The sequence below is a fragment of the Engystomops pustulosus genome, chromosome 7 (assembly GCF_040894005.1).
Source record: "Engystomops pustulosus chromosome 7, aEngPut4.maternal, whole genome shotgun sequence".
Taxonomy (NCBI): domain Eukaryota; kingdom Metazoa; phylum Chordata; class Amphibia; order Anura; family Leptodactylidae; genus Engystomops; species Engystomops pustulosus.
Window position 1 is genome coordinate 44,613,135 of NC_092417.1, and position 16,093 is coordinate 44,629,227.

The 16,093-nt window shown below is 41.9% G+C and overlaps 1 protein-coding gene across 2 annotated transcripts in view; it reads right to left on the minus strand.

Annotated features, from left to right (window-relative positions):
• TYRO3 (TYRO3 protein tyrosine kinase) overlaps positions 1-16,093 on the minus strand; it is a 143,463-nt gene that overhangs the window by 119,048 nt on the left and 8,322 nt on the right. The window lies entirely within an intron of this gene.

Consider the following 16,093-nt stretch of genomic DNA (forward strand, 5'->3'; position numbering starts at 1 on the left):
TGACGATTAGTTGGTAATTGTGTGCCATGCTATCTGACACCATCTATCTGGCAGCTGTGGACAGCTGGATACAAAGATGAAGATGGAACTTCAGAAGAACAGAAGTCGTATTACCACATCTTATCCAAGCCGGCAATGATTCATATTGTGGTCATGCAAGAGAACACTTTCCAAAACAGATCACACCCAGAGAGAAAAGGCAAGAAATATGTTCACTTAATAATGTGATAACCCTATTTAAAGGGAAACTGTCATTTACCCTATTAAATTACCATCCCCTAAGGTAGGGTATGAAATGTCCTTTCTAGAAGGGCCTGGGACAGCGCTTGAAACACATAGGGTTTTTTTCTGTAGATATACACTCACCGGCCTCTTTATTAGGTACACCATGCTAGTAACGGGTTAGACCCCCTTTTGCCTTCAGAACTACCTCAATTCTTCGTGGCATAGATTCAACAAGGTGCTGGAAGCATTCCTCAGAGATTTTGGTCCATATTGACATGATGGCATCACACAGTTGCCGCAGATTTGTCGGCTGCACATCCATGATGCGAATCTCCCGTTCCACCACATCCCAAAGATGCTCTATTGGATTGAGATCTGGTGACTGTGGAGGCCATTTGAGTACAGTGAACTCATTGTCATGTTCAAGAAACCAGTATGAGATGATTCCAGCTTTATGACATGGCGCATTATCCTGCTGAAAGTAGCCATCAGATGTTGGGTACATTGTGGTCATAAAGGGATGGACATGGTCAGCAACAATACTCAGGTAGGCTCTGGCGTTGCAACGATGCTCAATTGGTACCAAGGGGCCCAAAGAGTGCCAAGAAAATATTCCCCACACCATGACATCACCACCACCAGCCTGAACCGTTGATACAAGGCAGGATGGACCCATGCTTTCATGTTGTTGACGCCAAATTCTGACCCTACCATCCGAATGTCGCAGCAGAAATCGAGACTCATCAGACCAGGCAACGTTTTTCCAATCTTCTACTGTCCAATTTCGATGAGCTTGTGCAAATTGTAGCCTCAGTTTCCTGTTCTTAGCTGAAAGGAGTGGCACCCGGTGTGGTCTTCAGCTGCTGTAGCCCATCTGCCTCAAAGTTCGACGTACTGTGCGTTCAGAGATGCTCTTCTGCCTACCTTGGTTGTAACGGGTGGCGATTTGAGTCACTGTTGCCTTTCTATCAGCTCGAACCAGTTTGCCCATTCTCCTCTGACCTCTGGCATCAACAAGGCATTTCCGCCCACAGAACTGCCGCTAACTGGATGTTTTTTCTTTTTCAGACCATTCTCTGTAAACCCTAGAGATGGTTGTGCGTGAAAATCCCAGTAGATCAGCAGTTTCTGAAATACTCAGACCAGCCCTTCGGGCACCAACAACCATGCCACGTTCAAAGGCACTCAAATCACCTTTCTTCCCCATACTGATGCTCGGTTTGAACTGCAGGAGATTGTCTTGACCATGTCTACATGCCCAAATGCACTGAGTTGCCGCCATGTGATTGGCTGATTAGAAATTAAGTGTTAACGAGCAGTTGGACACGTGTACCTAATAAAGTGGCCGGTGAGTGTACATCTGTTTGAGCACCCAACTTACAGACGACCCCTAATACAGACGGACTCCTCTACCCACTATGACCTCTGGTGAAGCTCTCTGGATGTTACTTTAGTCCCAGGTTGCAATAATCAGGTGTCTGTAATGAAGCTTTATAAACTGCAATTGTCACAGGCACAAAAAAAAAAAAAAAGGTTTGTCTGAAGCTACAATTATAAAAATACATAGTTCCAACTTACATACAAATTCAACTTGAGAACAGCCTGTACTCCTGAACCAATGCTTATACAGTTTTAAGGTTTCCAGAATAAAGGCAGCTATATGCTACGTTCTCAACAAAATGCTAAGGCTGGTGCTGGATAATTTCTTTGTGTTTCATTGAAAAGCTCCAGGATCCAGGAGACATCCGCAGCACACTCTAAAGACGCAGGGTGGTGAGATGATACAGACTTTGTATACACTGCCAGTTTCTGAGACTACATGAAATGGTGAGCATTCAAGACCAGTTTACACATTGCGGTACTGCATGACGTCCATTGTTTCTGTGGTGCTGAAAGGGAACCAGGGCCAGGAGCCATGGGGGCTCAGCTTACCAGTAGGGGTATTCGGAGTCTGCTGGGTTTTGGCCCCTGCTGTACCCCATGGTACACCATGTGATGCCACATCCAATAGCAGAGGGACCCATTAAAACGAGGATACTGTGAGGTGCTTATTGGGCTTATGCAATTTGAACAAAACGTAGCTAAGAACCTTGAGTTTGCTTGGTTAATGTAGCCCATCTGGCATATAAGCAGTTAACTGTACAGTATATTGATTTTGACTGAATCTATATACTTACAGTCACTGTGCCTGCAACTCTGTGGAGAATATGGTCCTTAAAATAGCCCTTGGAGAGTCACCATTCTTGGAACATTGATTTGATTTTTTTTCTGTGCCCGTCCTGAAAGCCTGAGATCCATGATAATAACTATAGCTCTCAGAACCACTTAGTTTATTAGTGGTTAGAAGGGGCCAAAAGGAGATTATATCTGACAATGGTGTCAGCAGTTTCTGTCCTAAATATACACCAACAAGTGTAGCAATCTATTGTACGAGTGTGTATTACCAATGCACTATGCATGTTTTATTAATAACTTCTCATAGAACAGAATACATTGACTCTTCATAAATAAAAGATCTGAAGCCAGAGATTATTTGTTTTCAAGAAGGACACTACAGAGGCTTGCATATGAATGGGGCACATATACGAGATGCTCTGACTATATGGTTATCATTTATACACAATGTCAGTGTCTAGTTAGCTTCTTGATGTTATATGTTCACTTCCAAGATTTATGCCAGGATTAAAAAGACAAGAATAGGCAAATTAGCATGCAAAAGATTTATCTTCAGCATCAAGCTGTCAACACTGAACAGACAGTCAGCATCTGTACATATCTCTTTATGAGAGCAGGACGGAAAATCTGTCATCACTTCGCTCTTCCTATTTGTTTTGTTCCAGACAGTTCCATTTGACCAGAAATCTGTTTGATGCCTTAACATGGTAATGAATTGATGGATGAAACACCAGTGCAAAGACCTGGCTTATAACACGTCAGTATCTCAGACACTGTACAGCAGAGGATGGGGTAATCCTAGGCCAGTGAAGGCAAACCTTTTAGACGCCGAGTGCCCAAACTACAACCAAAACTCACATATTTTTAGCAAAGTGCCGATGTGACAAATTAAGCAGTAACTTATGACTCCCTGCTCTGTCACAGGTTTAAATTGTATAGGCACCTGAGGACGACAATACACTAGAAAGATGAAGAAGTTTGGATTATCATTATACCTGCCTTCTTGGGTCCTGGGCTGTTTGGGACTACAAGAGGCCTTGAGTCCTGTCTGGCAAACTCTGTGCTGGGATGATGTCGAGGGTGCCCATCGAGAGGGCTCTGAGTGCCACCTCTGGCACCAGTGCCATAGGTTCGCCATAACTGTCCTAGGCCATGGGTGTCTGATGTTACCATGTGTAAAATTTAACATGGGATCATGACCACTCCGTGTGCCACTGGAATAAACCTCCTGGAATACTGCTGCATGGTTGGGATGGACTGGAAGGAAAGACAAAGTCAGAGTAGGCTGGGCAATGAGGTAGGGACAGCTGGGAAGGGGGTTATTCTTAGGGCGACAACTGGTCGATATTCCCTTCCGGCACCAAACACAGAAACAAAGACGGGACAAATCCTGTAGTCAAAATAATACAGGTTAAACCGAAGAGGACTTATGAAGTATATAATAGATAGATAAACCCTAGCTAGATAAAAATAGGCCTTCTAGCAAGCAGAGGAGTAAATAGAATGCAAACATTTTATGTGCTGTCAGAGCCCCATTGCAGTAGACGAGTGGACCAGTGACCTGACATCCAGACAGGGCAGACCATCAGGGAAGAAATTTGAGAGGAGGAAGACTCTGTACATCACAACTCACTTAATAGAGCAAAATCCACAGAAGACAGATAGTTGTGGTGGAAATCAAATACCTGAGGAAGCGTCCGTGCAATAGGACGCGAAACGCGTTGTCTGATATTTTATTTCTATTTTTAACTTTTGATTTTAAATGTTAAAATAAAAACTACCATTTTTGGATCGGAGAAGCGCCGGGAGTATAGTCCTTTTTTCCTACTACCGTAAGGACGGAATCCCTTCTACCTTTCGGATCATATATGCTTTCTACCCGGGGTTTCCCAACCGGCAAGGACTAGGCTGCATCCGATGTGCGATTTCCACAGTGTTGTGCCTGATTGCACAACGCGCTAAGGTGAGCGCAATTTAAACACCACTCTTCATATAATTGATTTTTGAATTTATTACACCAGGTAGCGCTTTTGTATCCCTTTTCTCTGGAAATCAAATAAGGTCGTTAGTAAAAGGAGTAAACCAGTGTTCAGTCTAGCAAGGACAGAATGAAATCCACTTAACGCAGAAGCCCAAAGAGTTGTTGCACCTCCTTAATTTAGGCTAAGGGTATATCATTCATTGTCTATAGCTTAGACAGTACATCTGCAACTCAAGTTAGTGCTTCTTTCTCCACTTACCTTGACTCATATGCTCCATAACCTGCTTTCTTACCATCTTACTCTGAAAGCTTTGCTCAATTCAGGATTTTCTAGCAATAGGGGCAGATGCTCTATATGACCAGGTTACAAAGAAACTCTGTGCTGCTAGATAGAGATCTAACCACAGATCTAACTCCCTGCATAAACGGGACTGCAAGCCGGATGGGGTGAAGGCCTGGGTGCCCACAGGGGGTTCTGAGTGCTACCCCTGGCACCCATGCCAGAATGGCCATTTCAATGACAGAAAGTGTCAGTACTTTCTACTAGTTGATGCCTTTAGGTTTTTGTTAATTGGTGGGCACAGGAGTGATTGGATTTGTCAGCTGTCTAAAGGTGCAATGGGGAAAGGGCATTGCTAGTATGGGATATAGTGGGACATGCACATGCATAGGAATACCAGGAGTGGTGGTAAAATTATGGTTCACCCAACCACTGAAAACACTGCCCTAAGTGGTCAGATAATGCAGTATAACCTTTGATCACTGCTGTAGAGAAAAGTTAAAGGTTTTGTTTTCATATTTTTAACCTGAAATTACTCATTTTTGCTTATGTTACAGTCTCCATGGCAAGTAGATAATGCCAGTGATCAATATTATTGTTAATGAATCAATCACATTAAAAACCCATTAACATTGCAGATATCCACATCTAAGCTGATACATTTACTGACAAACAGCCAGTCCTTTTCCTGAATGATATTACCCTCAGATCTTCTAGCGCTGACAGGGCTTATTACACACTGGCACATAGAAGCCTTTCACTAAGGGTGATTTCAGGATCTATCATGAGAATGCTGCATTATCTATAGAACCTGCCTCAGCAGACCTTGATGAATCATGATTTCTAGGAAAATATGTGACCATTATAATGTATTTATAGAAACATGAGTTGACAAATTGTGCCCTGTGACCTAGAAGTTACATCGTTACAACATTCAAGTGACGTGACAATAACGTATAGTAAGGACATCTGGCCTACGAAAAGCAATAGTGAAACAGTTGGATCCCATATGATTGAATCCACAACTTTATACAGTAAGCACACTACCTAAAACCAAATCCAATATATAAACTGGGGCGATTAAGAAAGCCAAGTGTGCCAAAATGGAAAATGTGCAAGAAGTAAGCCAACACTCTCTAAAGATGTACTAGATTTATCATCCAGCATCAGTCACTGTTAACGCTAAACAGGACTAGTAAATCGTCACCATTAAGATTGTTCATTCTGCATTGGACTAAAGAAAACATTGCAAGCCAGTGTTATAGATCTTCACAGGCTGTTACACTGTTCTGGAGGACATCCCACCCTCACACCTGTCTGGTGTAATCTCACAGCAGCAAATAAAGTTTCACCACACAGTAAGGGGGGGGGGGGGAGGGTTGGGGGGCTCCAGCACAGTGTAAAAGTCCATGATGCTACAGCATGAAGGGGCTTTTGCAACAACCCTAGAGCCCTTCTGGTTCATTAGCATAATTTTAAAAAGTTGATTTAAGAACGAAGGAGGGCATGGTTAACAAATAAAAGAAGAAGATTACAACGGTCAAAGTGCCTGGATCTATGAGTAAGTGCCCCTGGTTTATTCTGATGATAGATTTACTTTAAAACTATGATACCCAACTAAGAGACCCCCACAGATCACGAAAATGAGGGGTCCCTCGGACTCCTTGTCGCTCCGTCAGATTAATGGAGTAGACGGCCGTGCATGACAGCGATCATCAATTTCCGTCAGCTCCACAGATCATAATGGAGCAGAACGGTCACGCACGGTCGTTTGCTCCATTAATCTGACGAAGCGACAAGTGGTCCGATGGAGGTACGTGGGACCCCATCGGACCCCTCGTTTTCATTATCTCTTGGGGCCTCAGCACTGAGACCCCCACCGATCAGCAAGTTAAGCCCTTTCCCATGGATAGGTCCTAACTTTTCTTCATGGGAAAACCCTTTAACACAAGTGTAATTCATTCATTAGAATATCTTAGAAAGTATTAAAGATTTGCCTTCTTTGTCTACCATCTCTACTAATGTTTCATGGACTTTACTATACATTCAGTCTGGCCTACCCAGAGTTATTACTTTCAAATAGTTGGCCACTATTGTGGTGATGCCCCTTTCATTTTAGTATGCAAAAGCAAAACTTCTAAAAACGCAGGAACAAAAATGTAATCCTTTATTTGTGCTTATAAACTTGAGCAGGGGAATATAGTGAAAACTCCCCAGAAGAACAACCATTCCACAAAGAGCTTTGTTTTTTTATTTGTCAGACCTTCAATTCAATGTACTCCTTAATTTCCCCCCTATAAACATACCAGCGCATTATCCAGCCAAAGATCACCTTGTGAACAAACTTTTTGACTATTGTAAGAGAGACTGCCGGACAATGGAGACTGCAATCTGCCAAGTTTATTTGGCAACTGTGTCAATTTTGTCCTCACAATTCTGGGAGTTGGACAAGAAAAGGAATGAGATTAAGACCAATCTTTGTGCTAATTTGGGTGTTTGGCTCCAAGTGGTTTTAGTGTAGCCCTTTAATAATTGAGGATTTCATTACATGTTTTTCTTCCTTTAATGATACACTGAGCACTTTCCCTTGAACAGAGTATATGTAGGAGCACAATGTGAAACACCATGCTGTGTACTGCTGTTTCAGTTTGTTGGGTTTCTGCCATCGGTTCAAGCTGGAAGTAGCTCATTAAGATATAACAGAAGCCGAGGCCCAGAATCCAATCCACCTCCATTTATGTGACAGGAGGTCTATGCATTTATGTTGTGGGTGGACTGATGGAATAAAAGCAACTAACTTCAGCCTACAGCTGGGTGCCACCAGCATCTCTCTGTTGCTTCTTGCCATGCATTGACAAGAGGTGATGATGACTGAACCTTAATGTGTTCTTCAGAGAATATATATAGAGATTACTTCTAAGAATGGCAACCTAACTGAAGCAATAGGGGGCTTATTATTCACTCACTGTCACCAACATCTGCAATATTTTCAAAGAAAGGATAATAAGGCAGAACCTTGGATCTTAACGGAATGTTGAATCTTGAAAAGGAAACTGGGAAATAAAAAGAAGAGAAAAATCGCAGCATGTATGCACATATGACATCACAGTAAGCTCTGTCCATCTTGCTAGCAGGTCAGAATTGAGAAAAGATCTTATAGAGTGCAGGGCCGACAAAGTGGGCATCTACCCAGGGCCCCCTGAATGAATGAAAATGAATCCCTAAAAGCATTGGGGTTGCGGTCTTCTAAATAAATTCTACCATTAACGGTAACATAGACAGTGAATGTCACACATTTAAGATTTCTTGTCATGTAGTATTGTTGAACTGACATTACTTTTATAGCTTTTTTAAAACTCGGCTCATAAAATAAGAATGAAAAACAATGAAAAGGACTTTAAAGTATAACTGTAAAGTTACTCGACAAAAATTTGTTTTGTCAAAGGCTCTTTCCAGCTGTGCTAACAATTCCGACGATACCTCTCCTGAGATATGGCCATCTGTAAAACCAGTGGCGAACCAACAGTAGCGGCTGCTACGGGCACCGGAGCAGGAGGGCCCGTGACGGAAGGGCATCTGGCAGGAAGCCAGAATCCTGAAGCCAGAACATATCATTAACAAATTATAATTCGTTTGTCTGTCTCCTGACTGCTGCTGACCGGAACAGCCACCCACTTTACATACGCTAACATGCATCCTGCCCACCCACCTGGTCTGGCCTGGTCCGCCCACCTCACCTGCGGCCCAATGCGCCCACCCACCTTACCTGCAGCCCAATGCTCCCACCCACTTCACCTGCGGCCCAGTCTGGTCCGCCCAGCCACCTCACCAGCCGCCCTCTCTTGTGCTCCTGTGGCGTCTCCCGCCACCACATCCTGACCCCACTTTCCAGGTGACATCGTAAATGTGTTTGTGTGTATATATGCTGTATATATTGTATACAGGCAGTCCCCTACTTAAGAACACCTGACTTACAAGCGACCCCTAGTTACAAACGGACCTCTGGTGATTGGTAATTTACTGTACTTTATCTTTGGGCTACAATAATCAGCTATAACAGTTATCACTGGTGTCTGTAATGGAGCTTTATTGTTAATCCTGGTTCTAATGACAACCCAACATTTTTTAAATCCATTTGTCACAGAGACCAAAAATGAATTTGTCATGTTACAATGATAAAATATGCAGCAGTTCCGACTTGCATACAAATTCAACTTAAAAACAAACCTACAGAACCTATCTTGTGCTGTGTGCATGTTGTACATATACTGCATGTGTGTCTGTATATATGCTGCATATGTGTATGTTGCATATACTGGATGTGTGTATATATACTGCATACGTGTGTGTATGATGATTGTGTAAATATTTGTGTGTAAATATGTAATGTGTATATAAATGGGGAAGGGGGCCCCATTCAAAGGTCTGTTATGGGCCCCAGCCTCTGCTGGTTATACCCCCTTCCCCCCCCCCCCCCCCCATTTTAAAAACCTTCTCAGCTTTACCGGGACTTTCTGGTTGTGACATCAACTATTGGCAGAGATGCAAATAGCAGTCAGGGAATTCACGTGAATGTGCACAAACCGCTCAGCCAATCAGGACACAGAATCAGTGTTACTGCTTATAAAGAGATATAGTGCGGAGCAAGGCAGGGAAGAAAGAGCACTGGAGCATCACACAGTTATCTACTACATCAAAGAAAAACACATATCCAACATGTGAGAAGAGAAGATTTGCCCCATTACCTAGGTATTAATGCAATATTATCACATGTTTTAACATTGTGTTAAAGCATGCGATTATTTTCCCCTTTCCTGGTGTGGAGGGACATGAAGGGGTGTGGACGCGGCAGAGGTGAGTGGGCTGGAACGGGGTATTTCTGTCTCAGAGCCTGCACACCCGCTGCAGTCGGTAACTTTTCATATGCGCAAAAGGTAGAGCCTGGCGTAAAAATAAACGCTGAGCAGGCCCCTGCCGGATACATCAAGAGGCCGGAGTCTCTTGATGTATCCAGCTGCGCGGATGCTTGGCGGGGCTATCACACGCCGGCGCTCGTAACATAAATAACCCCCATTATCTCCATCCTTTGGAATAGAACATTACACATAACAATTGATATTTCTATGCACCAGGTAAAAGTGTTCATATGCTGTCTTTCTGCAGCGCTTTTCTTTTATGTCTTCTTATAATCTTTTCTCATTGCTGTAGCTTCATTTGCAGGAGACTTAAAAGAAAAGAATTTTCCTAAGAAGGAGATAAAATTCCTTAGACAGAATTTAGCAATTACTATAAATTAATTCCTTCTGCATATGAAAGAGGAATTTAAAAAAACCACTACGCATGGAAAAAATTGTGTAGAAATCTGGTAAGGAAAAAAAAAAAAAAAGTCTTTTACATGCATTTTTCCAAGTTTTATGGTGAATGGTCAGGATTACTAGTGGTTTTATGTTTGGAAAATATCCGGTGTAATCCGGAAGGGTTGCATTCTATTAAATCTTATGTACATGGTGGAGACTAGAGATGAGCGGACGCGATGGCCATTCATAGTGATATCCCCTAACCAATCATAGCCATGGCTAGTTGTTAGGTGCATCAATTTTCTGGATTGGCTACTTGACCCCCAATCTGGTAATATATCCAGGTCAGGTGGCAGAACCCAAATACTGAACCCGACCATCAGGACTCTAGTGGAGAATTTCCAAGGGAACCAATCACATGAGTTTTCTACCCTAAAAATCATGATTTATGGGGGTCCCACCAGTCAGATCCCCACCAATGATATTCTGCTCCCCTAATCAGTGGTCCCCTAGCTGTCTCCTAGCTGTGTCTGAGCCCATTGAAATAGATGGGGACATGTGCTAGGTGTGGAAACAATGGATAGGACACAAGCAAGATGCAAGTTTGTGTGCATGAGGACTTAGACTGGCATATGAAAATTGACCTTAACTAGTCAGGTTTCATTAGTCATTAGTTAGCAAACTAAAATGTAAAGCTTTAAAATACTGGCTAGTTAAGGTATATTTTCATGTACCAGTCCAGGATTTCTCAGCTACTTTAAGCTTAGTGAGGGACATAATAGAAAACGAATTACTTGATGCTTTACATGCTTGGCGCCAATTTAAGGGGTAAGAAACACCCAACAGATTCCCTCTTAAGAGGATACCTGGTTTAGAAACAGAATTTAAGAGATTCTTAGTAAAGAGAGAGTATAATGAAGGACTCTAACTTATTAGTCAAAGCATAACAGTACTATAAAGGGAGGTTTCTATTAGCAATGCCTTATTTACTCAAAGGGGGGCGCTATAGGGGTGTTATACACATACACTGACCAGTAGTTATCCGTTGGTAAACATACAAGTTTTAGCAGCATGTAATTTGCTTTGGAAAACCTAATAGTTAAAAGAGATTTGGGACGGTAACTTTTTGGCCAAAAGCAAATTGGTTTCCATAAATAGAAGTCTATGCCTTCTAGTTATGTCCTCCTCTATGATGATAATAATAATAATCATAATCTTTATATAGCGCCATCAGATTCCATAGCGCTTTACAGATTATGGGGAAGATACAAATAAAATAACTAATAATTACAGTGTAATAACATTGTCATATGAAACAATAGGAGTGAGGGCCCTGTTCACAAGAGCTTACAGTCTATGTGGCTGAAGGGGGTGACACAAGAGGTATAAGAGCTTGTATAATGATCCAGCCATACAAGGAAATAGAATTAAAAAAAAAAAAATTAATAAATAAAAATGCTGCTTGAACCAGTCATCAGCCGTCATCTTATGTCCATGGCTAATGCGACTGCAGAGAAGCCTGGAGCCTGGTATTTTTCTCGTCTTTGCTGGACTACAAATGGGAGGAGGACATAGGATGGGTTAGTAATGGGAGAGTTGATGGTACATGCAGTTAGAAAACGTAAAAGGCCTGTCTAAAGAGATGGGTTTAACAGCATTTGAAGCTTTGGAGGGTGGGTATTAATCTGGGTTAGGGCATTCCAGAAAATTGGTGCAGCTCTGGAGAAGTCCTGGAGATGTGAATGAGCAATAAAGAAGAGTTGCTGGACTAGTGATATCACATACTTGACCAACACATACAATGGGGGAATTTAGTAAATTTGGCAGGAGGGCCATTTAAGTCCGTATCCACCCTGCTCCCTGCCCTGTGTGAGAATCAGTGCACAAGCCTTGTCCTCCAGAAACTGGTGGACAAGACTTAGTAAATTCCCTCCCATGAGATTATTAGGCTGATTCTTATGAAGATGTCTGCTAAATACTCTACATCTACTATTTCCGCTAATGAGACTGACAGGAGTTGATGAAAGTTCTAATTACTGGGAAGCAAATCATATTCTATGCCAAGATTTATTACAATTATTCTCTTACAGACTAAATGCTAGAAGATAAAAGGTTTTAATTGACAACTTTGGGTTATTTCCCCCTCAAGATAAAGTCTTTGATCAACCAGTGATGGATAATTCATGACGGTAATACGTAGTATTTTTATACAAGTAGACAGGAGACCTTGGTCAAACCAAGTGAGTAGTAGTATTAATGTTATTGTGATTTATGCTTAGCCAATCAGGGCACGTGTCCTTGTGTGATACCTTTACCTCGTACTCAGACATCAGTAAAGCACTATGCAGAATAGGGACAGCACATGGTTACAGTTATACTGAATGAAACTTTGCCTGGGTGTAAGTGTGTTACATGATTTATAATTATTTTCTTATTATAGCATTTAAGAAAAGAAAACAACAAAAATCGAACTTTGAATGATTTAGCATTGCTTGATATGTCATGATAGAACTTTTACCCCACTTCATGGACTGGCCCACTGGTGGACAGGTGAATCCACCGGTGGGCCCCCAAACTAGATGGGCTCTCACTGCACTTCACACAGATATTCAGCATTCATCATCTAAACCATCCCATGTATTCATATAATAAGTAGGATCAGGCAGGATCAGTTACTAACAGGTGCCCCAGAACATAAAAAGTCCCAGGCAAGGGTTAGGAAGAGAATTAGTGTCAGGCAACATTTCCGTGCAGCTCTGCACTGGTAGGCCCCAAAACTAGATTGTACTGGTGGGCCTCACGCATCCCAGTCTGACACTGATCAACACCCTTATGTAGGGTATAAAATTGTTGCTTTGTTGCTTATTTTAAAAATCAGCTGTTTAATTATAAAAAAAATAGCTTCTGTTTTATGCAAACAAGCTGAGAAGAGTCATTTTTTTGCCTGTGAGGAGTCACTTTTAGATATTGAAAGGGGGTGGTCTGAACCATATCTTTGGCTCTATAAAGTGGCAGCCACAAACATGGTGCTGAAGTCAGTGTAAAGATAAGAATCTCAGCATTTTGTGGTTCTGTGAACTATAAAACCGGAGATACAGGCAGTTAAAGACATAGTCAGAAATCAGATATTTATCTGCAGTTTCCATTCCCAACTGTGTCTAACTATCTCCGATTATGTAGCTTAAAAGACTAACCTAATGTGAAGTAATTTGAAGTTTCCCATAGAACAGTGTACTTGGGAGTTGATATCCCATATTAACGAGCCATGGTAATCTTTTCTGTTGGTTGATCGTTTAAGCAGACATTAACATTATGTGGATCTGTCCTGAAGTGGTTTTGAGTAAAAATCTGCAAACATTCAGGGATTAATGATAGCAGCTGTCGTGCCCCACCATGCGCAAATGGATGTATAGTTGAAATATTAATCACAATTTCTTGCAATGTGCAATAATTTGCAATTATTTCAGTGCTTCTATGCCTGAAATCTAGCACATAAGCACTGATAAATGTCCCCCTCAGTGTGGATTTTCATCATATTACTTTCTTATTAGGTCTAAACACATACCTCAAGTTTCCACACACAAAGTTGAATTCTGCAATAAATTCATTACTGGTTTAAGGCCAAACCAACACTAATCAACCAACACATTTACTTGCCCCTAGGAGTCAAATTCTACACCATAGGGATCGTTCTAACACTAAGAATATTTACCATATGTCTGTCCCCTTCTTCATTCCATCTCTGCCCCTGTGTGGTCTACTTTCTACAAATGTGTTTATTAAACTCCCTTTGTGCAATATTTTTTGATGAGAAAATGAGCACGGTACAAATTTAGAGAAGTCTCAAAATGAGTAAAAATCTTTTTTATTGCACATAAATCATGTGAGATGCAATGTTTAGGAGGGTTCTGACCTTGTCATGGAGATATGGATTGGAGAGAAAAAATGGGGAAGGGGGAAAGACTCAAACCAGGGCCTGCGTCTGCACTGGATATACCTGGTCAAGTGCCGAGGCCCAGAGCTACTGAGGGGCCCACATAGGGCTGTACAGAATGATTCCATGGAAGTAAGGAGGGCTATATCTAATAAATCCATTGGGGGTTTTACATAAAATAACCATTAAGGGGCTGTGTATAAAATATCCATGAGGGGGCTGTTTGGGATGATATACTAGGGAATATTTTAGGGAACAGGAGACGGTTTCAGTTTCTGAATTATTGCCGCCATGTGATGTGAGTTTACCGCAAAGGGGCCCACTGAGGCTCTGTCGCCCAGGGGCCTACTGAAACCTGGAGCCGACCCTGACTCAAACCATGAATGTTGGCCTTAAGTGTCTGCTCAAAAAAACTGTTAAAAGGAGATGTGCTAACAATAACGGGAAGAATGGCTACACAATGAATGGTAAGTTTTGAGGTCATTCTGCCCCAAAAATTATTAAAGGTTCTGCAAAAAGGGCTAATCCTTCAGATAAACCTTTGTAATTTGTTACTCAAAATTAATCTGACCATGTAAAAGGATCGATAGGTCCCCAAATGTTTTATTATTATTGTACAGAAATCAAGTCACCTCCCATCACTGAAATCAACGGGTATACAGTAAGAACAGAATGTGCTACACTCCATGACAGCGCTCACCCTTATGCTATATACCGCCATCTGTACAAAACAGGAACTTCCAATTTTGGCAATTTACGTTCCTCATTTGCTTCTCATAAATCACATATTTTAGGATTAGGTCTACATTTTTATGTGTAAAGTCAACCACTTTAAAACTCATTATTGTAGGTGAGAAAAAGGGGAGTATAACTCTACTCCATGCCTGTACATGCTCCAGTCCTTCAAGACATACAGGGGTATGCAATACATGAAAGACTGGAAGAACGGTCTGACCATAATACACTGCTCTGCTGAATTTATACTTTGAAATATGACATTCCTCCTATCGTGGAATTTTAAAATAAACCTTAATATAGCTGGAGCGGGCGTGATATTTATTGATCTACATTGCAGGCATCAAGCAGATCACAGGATGTCCTGTGACCTAACCACCCATAAGTCCTTATGGACTGGTGATTTAGTGTCCCAATCACCCTTGAGCTAGTCCCTCTGTGTCCACTATTAATTGAAAAAAATAAACTTTTATATTTATCTAGAGATGGGTCCGATGAGGCGCGTCAGAATCATCTCTGTTGCTCCCCGCACATGCGCAGTAAAGGCCTGGCGTATAACGCCGCCTTCACTGTGCTAATGTGCAAGTGTGGTGAGCTTTGGACCAAGGCACAGAGGGTGTAGGGCAGTACGGTGGCTCAGTGGTTAGCACTACAGCCTTGCAGTGCTCAGGTCCTAGGTTCAAGTCCCATGCAGGTCAACATTTTCAAATTGTTTGTATGTTCTCTTTGTACTTGTGTGGGTTTCCTTCGGGTCCTCCAGTTTCCTCCCACACTCCAAAACATACTGATAGCTTGATTAGATTGTGAGCCCCATGGGGACAGGGACTGATTTAGCAAGCTCTGTGCAGCTCTGCGTAATCTGTGTGCTATATAAATAAAGGAATAATTATTAGCTAAATGGCGATTTGGGACACTAAACCATTGATCCATAAGAACCTGTTGGTGGTTTAGTGTCCAAAATCACCCTGACAGGTGTCCTTTAAGTAGATCAGCTGGTTTGCCACCTTAATGGATTGTTAGATGCCATACGGACATTAAAAAAAGGTGTTTTACACATGACCCTGCAGACACACCCAAAATATAGATTCCAACTGTTTATCTCCAACCCCTGAAATCCAGCCACCTAATACTTTCCTTTCCCAACGTCTGCTGTCAAAAGATAGAGAAGAAGGTGCCAGACAAATTAGATGGTCAACCAGGTGAAATTGGTAGAAAAGTGAATGAGGATTAGAGTTTTCTGTATCACACCTTTTCTGTGATGTGTATTCACTTCCAAAGGAGTTAAATTAGCAAAGAATGTACTGCCCATCCACCAGGGGGGACATGTTTCCCTATCTTAGCCATTAACAAATGTGTCGTAAGCTAAAGGAAATCCATCAAAATCCATTGTGATAAACCAGGGGCACTTACTCATAGATCCAGGCACTGTGGCTATGGTAATTGTCTTACATGCGTTATCCATGGCC